Source organism: Ursus maritimus, unplaced genomic scaffold (genome assembly GCF_017311325.1).
Source record: "Ursus maritimus isolate PB19 unplaced genomic scaffold, ASM1731132v1 scaffold_10, whole genome shotgun sequence".
Lineage (NCBI taxonomy): Eukaryota > Metazoa > Chordata > Mammalia > Carnivora > Ursidae > Ursus > Ursus maritimus.
The window spans coordinates 66736756-66744839 of NW_024423344.1; positions in this window are offsets into that span (position 1 = coordinate 66736756).

Below are 8084 nucleotides of genomic sequence, written 5' to 3' on the forward strand. Positions count from 1 at the left end.
GAGCCCAAGGAAGAAGCTTAACCGACTGAGCCACCCAGGTGCCCCTGGTCAAAGCCTTCTGTGCATAACTTAAATAAAAACAGAGGCTAATGTGACTCACACAAATTTACGATAGTTTACGGAAACACAGCAGCTCCCCCACCATGCTAGGCAGGCAACATCCTGGTTTAAACCTAACTTAAAAAAAGAAAATGTTCAGGCAGGTATCAGATTCTAATATTCCAATATCTCCTCTCCATTCTTTTCTGGATGTTGTCTGCACTGTCATCTATAGAAACGTATTCCAGAACAAGGGTGTGGGGCAAGAGGAGAGGGAGCAAAAGATGCTTAACATCCCTTCACTACCCACCAATCACCCCTCCAGCCTTGACTCTCCAGAATTATGCTTATTTGCTCAACATTTAGGAAGCATTTACTATTCCAACACTATCGTGGTTATGGAATTATAGCAGGAAACAAAAGAAACAAAGTCTCCCAAAGGTCACATTTTAGTGACAGAGGCAATAAACAAACAAACAGAAATACCTATTGTAATGTCAGATAGTGAGAAGTGCTATGAATAAAAACAAAAAGAAGTAAGAAGGTAGTGAAGGGCAGAATGGCATTGGGAGGAGGGGTGGACGGTCCAAAAAGACAACTCTATTAGTGGAGTATTTTAGCAGAGGTCTGAAAGAAATCACAAAGCAAACCATGAGAAAATCGGACTGAAGAACATTCTAGTCTGCCAAAAACGAAAGTCCAAGAAGTCTGAGGCAGGAACGAACTTGGAACATCAGGAAATAGCAAGAAAACCAGCAGAGCTAGAGCAGAATGAGCAGTGAGGTATGAGAGGGAGGTAGGAGAGATGGGGAAGGGCTTCCCTGTAGAGCTTTGTTGGCCATTGTTAAGGGTTCGGGTCTTGAGCATGATGAAAGGCTGTGGGGAGTTGGAGTTTAGATGGTTCCAGATTACCTAACTTTTGTATGTGGAGAGAAATGTTATCCTAATAGTCTAAGATATCTCTGATAGGAGGGTAAATTGATAGAGAGCCTTTGGTAGGTTCTTAAAAAATGTGGGTACTCTACAACCCGGCAAATCTCCAGTATATAACATGGAGAAGCCACCACATTTGCCCAGGGAAACACGTATAAGGATGTTCATTGCAGTATTGCTTATAATGGCAAGACTGTTGAAGTAACAGGGAAAAATTGATGAATAAAATTAGGTACATTCACTCGAGAGCTATTAAAAAGAATGAACTAGATCTACCTACGTGAACATGGATATGTTTCAGAAACAATGTTAAGCGGAAAAATGAACATGTTAAATCAATACGAGTAACATCACTGACGTAAATTGAAAGCAATAACCTATTCACAAACCAGTATTATATATTGGTTGTAGATACTTAAATATATGAAAAGAAAATAAAGAATTCACTGAATGGACACCTATCATAAATTCATGATGGCGGTGGTGGGAACAAGACTGGGACATGAGGTCAAATGTCTCTTAAGTTTCATCTGCAATATTTCATTTTCTTGAAAAAACAAAAAGACAAGCGTAACAAAAATATTCTATGTTGACTCCAGGTAGTAAGAAACATGTGCCTTTTATACTCGTTTTTTTTTCTTTTTTTTTTTTAAAGATTTTATTTATTTATTCGACAGAGATAGAGACAGCCAGCGAGAGAGGGAACACAAGCAGGGGAAGTGGGAAAGGAAGAAGCAGGCTCATAGCGGAGGAGCCTGATGTGGGGCTCGATCCCGGAATGCCAGGATCATGCCCTGAGCCGAAGGCAGGCGCTTAACCGCTGTGCCACCCAGGCGCCCCTATACTCGTTTTTTTTCTACCTTTCTATCTACATAAGAACTAGCTCGGCTGTTCTGTAACAAGTAGTTGGAGCAAAAGGAAAGTCATTTTGCGTGCGTGTGGCCTTATGAGATTATTTTGCCTTGAGCAGATAAAATCAGATATCTTTTTTGGACTCAAAGAAGATAAAATGTTTTCCAGCCTTTGGGTGGGTAAAGTAGGCCTCTTATAACCCACACACGCGTGGTTTCTGCGGCTTTCGGTCTTTGCCCTCTCCTCCTGTGAAGGCTCTCTGGCAGCCTCAGAGCCGGGGTCAATGGTGCTTCCAGCATTTTATGTGAAGAGGTCTGTTCTCACAGTCCTTAAACCTACATCCGATCAATTAATGTAAAAGAAAAAAAAAAAAACCCTCTTCCCATCCCTGGGATGAGGTCCAAGGCCTGCGACATCCTGTGGGCTGAGAGAAAGTTTAAACCAAAATAAAGATTTAAGCTTTTAATCCATTGATTTCATTCAGTGAGGGGACCTCCATCAAAACTTGTCTGGTCTCGTTGGTTGCAAAGACTAGAAATAAATAAACACATGTCATTACCTTCTTCCCACAAAGCAATCAGCGGGTACATCCTCCTGGTGCCTGAGGGGAGAGGTGTGGGGAGGAGGGGGGTCCATGTCTTCCTCAGAACAGGCGCGTGGTTTGCAGAGCCTCCTGAAAGGTGACACAACTTCACCTCCTACCGATGTTACAAAGGGGCCCTCACGTTCCCTCACCTCCCCTCAGGCACCTTTCAACCAGGTCTTAAGTGTCTTTATGCTAAGATTTCAACCCCTGAGGCTTCATCCATCCATCACCCCCCACCCCTCAACCCCCGTCTTTCAGGCTCAGGCAAACAAAAAAGCCTCGCCTCCTCTTCTCTGTGGTAAATGAGACACTTACTCCTCAACCCTCCAATCTGAGAAACTTGACATTTCCCTCTTCTTCTAAGTCAAGTGGATCCCTTGGAGTCCCATCCAGCCCACTCCCTTGAGCAAGCCTGGTGAGCCTGGTTAGGACAGGACGTCTCCCAGTTTCCAGAGAATCATGTAAGAATCCCAAGGCCAGAAAACCTGGTCTGGGGCTTTTGCTTCATTGCTGGCGCTCCCTCTGGGCTCCCAGAAGCCAGGGTCTCTCAGCAGCCCCCCACCCCCACCCCCACCCCGTGGTGCGCAGACTGCTCCTCCGAACCTCTCTCCCCTGCTGGCCTTGGCCATCCACAGGCTTCCCGCTGTGACGACCTTTTTTAAATGTGCCAACATGTACATTCCTCCAGGAAAGAATCCTGAGATGAGTTTCTCAAGGCCCAGGCTACCACCCAAATTCAAATTCCTCATCGTCTACCTCTCTGTTCCTACCAGGGTGAGGAGGAGAGCTTCTGTGTCTCATCCTCTTCGAGACTAAGGAAAAATGAAATAAATGTGGATGACCAAATTAGACCCCCAAATTGAACTTTAATGTTTAAATGTCTTCTTTATTTTTTCAAGACTTCCACACCAATGGTGATAAATGAAACAGATACAAAATGTTGAAGTGTATGCATAAATAAATGTAATTTTTTTATGAAGAGGACATAGATTTTGCAGATTTTGACATGTTCATATCGGCCCTGGCCTTCTTCCTTTTTATGACTGCGACTCCCAACCGTGCCCATCATCCCATGTCTGTCTCCCCCAAACAAATAAGAGTGCACAGTTACGAGGCCATTCTGGCGTATGCTAGGTTGTATTCATTATTTAAAGAATTCATTATCAAAAGTCTGTGCTTTATTATAAGGGTAAATAATTTGTGGCATGTCTGATGGACACCACAAAGAACTCAATTCAACCGCCTCTCTGCTGCAGTATTATTTTAACCTTTCCCTACCCTCTACACCCAGACCAACCCTGTTTCTCCTTCCACCTTCCCCACTGCCCCCACCAAATGCTTCCATTTCCTGCTGGGCTACGGTCCCATCCTTTCTCTGGCTCTCTCTGAAATGCCAGTATGACCAAGTCACTCTCTCGTGGCTGCCAACTGCCTTTAGAATACCAAGCACGATGCAGCCCCACCCCGGGAATGTGGTATGGGGTGCATGCCCCCCGCACACACCCCCAAGCTCCAACCAGCACAGATTCCCCTAAATGCACTCTACTTCCCCTAAATGCAATCTAACAGCCCCAATGTTCCCATGCTAGTGATTTCGCCTGAAACACTACCTTCTTTGCCTCTGTCTTCCCACTCCTCTCCGTGACCCCCAGCCTCTATTGCTAATCTATGTAATGGTAACGCCCGTGGGCTCTTAGGTCAAGCTGCTGGGGTTCAAGACCACTTCTACCTCTGCTGGGCCTTGAGCAAGACACTTAATCTCTCTATGTCTTAGTGTCCTTATCTGTAAAACTGAGATAATGATGGGTTAATAAAATGTTAATTTAATTAAAGTTACTCGATTATGAATAATAATAGCAGTCCCTATTCCTAGGATGGTGATAAGGATTCGATTGGCTAAAACCATTAAGCACTTGAAGCAATGGCGGGCATTAGGGACAACCACACTAACAGCTCCTGTCCAGCTCGACCTCCTCTGAGGCATCCCCCTCCCTCCTCACTGCCTCCAGCACCTTGCCTTACCGTACTGTGATGTTTCGCTTAGCATTAGACCGTGGGTTCCCTTTTCTCGGTGATTTCCTTGTCATTAGCCCTGTGCCCATAGCGGCTCATATTACAGTGAAAACATACTGGAGTTCAACCAAACCAATGTTTTCCAACACCCACTGCACATTAGAATCGCCTGGGGAGCTTTTAATACACTGCCTGGGCCCAAAGCCAGACCAATTATATCAGGATCTCAGAGGATGGGGCACAGACTTCAGTATTTTTTAAAACCTTCCCTCCGTGTTGAAGAACCACTTAGCTAAACTGAGGTTTAAATCTCAACTCCTCCACTTCCTGGATCTAGGACCCTGGGCAAGTTACTAAAGCTCCCAAAGTCTATTACCACGTCTGCAAGATGTGGATGAAAATGTCTAATTGTCATAGTGACATTCAGGGGGACGCCCGAGTGGCTTAGTCGGTTAAGCGTCTGACTCTAGATTTCCACTCCTGTCACAATCAAGCCCTGGGTTGGGCTCTGCACTCAGTGGAGAGTCTGCTTGAGACTCTCTCTCTCCCTCTGCCCAACCTGCCACTCATGCACGCTCTCTCTCTCAAATAAATAAATAAAATCTTTTTAAAAAAATAGTGACGTTCAGAGTGTGTCCCCACCATTCCCATCCCCTTCACAAATCAGACCTCCACACAAAGGGGTCAGAATATTTCTTTTCCTGCCTGCTACCCCGGCAGTTTACCAGACATGCCTTGGGTCCCTCCATCAAAGGCCGAAACTCCTGTTGGGCAGTCCCTTCCTGCAGACAGAGCCCTGTACTCCCTAGTCTAGTAACCACGACCTTCCCTTGCCTATTCCAAAACAAGGGCCATGCTGACTTCCTACTCTTTCCATCCTCACAGCCCTTCAGTAACCTTTTTTGGTTCTCCTCAACTCTGCCCACACTTTTATAAATAATCCCTTTATTAAAATTTCCTATAAACCCATTTGAGCGTGCCATCTGTAATCTTGCCTGATTATAATAGGGGACAAAGGCAGTAAAGAGGGAGGAAAAAAAAACAGAAAAAGCACTGGAATATATGGTTACATTTTAGAAAAGTAGAAACAAACAAAAACAAAAACAAAAAACCCTCCTAAATCCTATCTTTACTTGTAAAATACTCTTACAGCAGCTAAAAAGCTTGAAAAGTACTCTGCGTATCTATAGTTTACTATACAGAAAAAAAAAAAACATAAACCAGATTGTATTCCAAGTTTTTCTGAGACTTTGTCTCAGGCCTTTTTTTTTCTAGTTCATTATTCTTTCCTTTACAGTTTCTTGTTCCTTTCATATTGAGAGAAGTCACCTAATAAGATTGCAGTAAAGATTTAAATGAGATACTCTATGAAAAACGTACCTTGGGGGAAATCATGTAACGGAATATTCTCAGGCTCTGGTGGCAAAGTAGACTCAAATTTGAATCCCACTCCCAGTTCTGTAATTAGGATAAGTTGCTTATCGCCTCTAAAAATGGGGTATGAATTCTTATTTCATGGGTTGTTATAAGATGCCACATCATGATAATTATAATAGTTCATATTTTTGAGTGCCTTTATATGTCAGGCAATGTGATAAGGACTTTACATATGTTATTTACTTCTCACAAAAACCCTATGAAGTAAGTGCTATTTTTAATTCCTAAATGAGGAAACTGAAGACCAGGGAGGTTAAGCAATCCGCCCGGGTCAAACAGCTAGTAAATAACAGCATTAGGCAACAATATATGATGTAAGTTGCCTAGAGTGCAAATTGGGTATATATTAATGATATCTTCTGATATTTTGATAATGATTAATTTTCCTCTCCAAAAAAAAAAAAACCACTAAAACAAAAAAACTAAAATGAGTTCAGGATAATCTAGAGAAGTTTCTAAACTAAGTAGTTATAGCCCTTGTTCTTACCCCAATAGTCTGGAACTTAAAAATGAGCATAATACTCAAGGTCTCACTCCTGTGACTTTTCCCAAGAAAAATATAGCCACAGAGGGGCGCCTGGGTGGCTCAGTCGTTAAGCGTCTGCCTTTGGCTCAGGGCATGATCCCAGAGTCCTGGGATTGAGCCCCACATTGGGCTCCTCTGCTGGGAGCCTGCTTCTTCCTCTCCCACTCCCCCTGCTTGGGTTCCCTCTCTCGCTGGCCCTCTCTCTGTGTCAAATAAATAAATAAAATCTTTAAAAAAAAAGAAAAAAGAAGAATATATCCACAGAAAGATGTATATAAGAATATTCATAATAGCCTCATTCTTAAGAGCCTCAAACTAGAAACTTCCCAAATGCCCATCAACACAAAAATGGAAAAACGAATTAAAAGCACATCCATGCAATGGACTACGAGTCAGCAATAAAAAGAGATGAACTACGGATACACACGACAACATGGATGGATCTCAAAAACATTACACTTCGTGAAAAAAGATGGAAAATGCACCTCCTTGCTCCCATCCAACAAGAGAAAGCGAGGGGTTTGCTATTACTGTCTCAGAAACAGAGAACTTTCCTAGAAACAACACTCTCTGCATCTCTTTGGCCAGAGCTGGGTCACTCGTCTGTGCATGAACCCATTCCCTGGTCGGGAGGATTCCCTTATTCTTGTAACAGTCAGGCACACCACTGAACTAAATCTCCCCCACTGCACTGTGGCTACTCACAGGTTAAGAGCAGCTTTCAGAGAGGCCACCGTAACATGCACTAGGGTAATGGGAGGGTTGAGACTGGAGCATGAGGTTAGCCCAGGTTGTGAACAGTCACAGACTGAGAAATTGGCGTTTAACATAATTAATAGGGAGCAAGAAAGTGACCCAGGGGAAATTACGATTGTAGTACTGAGATAAGGGCATTGGATTTGAAGTCATCGTTTCTAAGCCTGGTTCTGCTGTGTGTTAACTGTATGAGCTTTGACTGCTAAGTCTCTTTAACACCTCAGGGCCATCACTCCTTATCAGTAAAGTGAGAATAATAACGAGCAATTTCAAATATATTGTTAGGAGAATTACAGTGAAAATGATATTCTTTATCATTCATTCAATCTGTATTTATCAAGAATTTGTTAAACACCTGCAATATGACATAATAATATAATAAAAAAATAGGAATAAATGATGCCAAGAACATGAAGTGATTCAATAAACCACTGCTAAGCTCCTCGCTTCTGACATTATTGTCTGAAAGTCATTTCTGGCTGGGCAACTCGGCTTGTGCTAAACTGAAAGCCGGCAGTCTAACTTTCCTGCATCCTTGAAAGGGGCAACGTCCGCATGCCTTCATTCACTCAACAAATACGTTATGGGGGACTATGAAAGACTGTTCTATCATTATTTAATCGTGCTTCTTGCTTTCATTGGGACCGGAGTTAGCTATCCAGACAACCTTGCCCCCACGCTCATAATACAAACAGTGTGCAGAGCAGACCAGCACCCTCCTTAGTCCCTCTCCTTTTCCTAGATGACTTAGGATGTCTCCATTAGGTCCACGGAAACTGAAAGGGATCACATCTGTTCTTTGCTATTTTCGGAATCTCTTTAGGAAAAAAAATTTGAATGAATGGCAAGCTTCTGCAGTTTTCCTTAGGACACTATGCCCTTCCAAAGTTGAGATTATAATTAAACAGAATCTGGCTATTTCTTTTTGATGCTTGCAAAGTT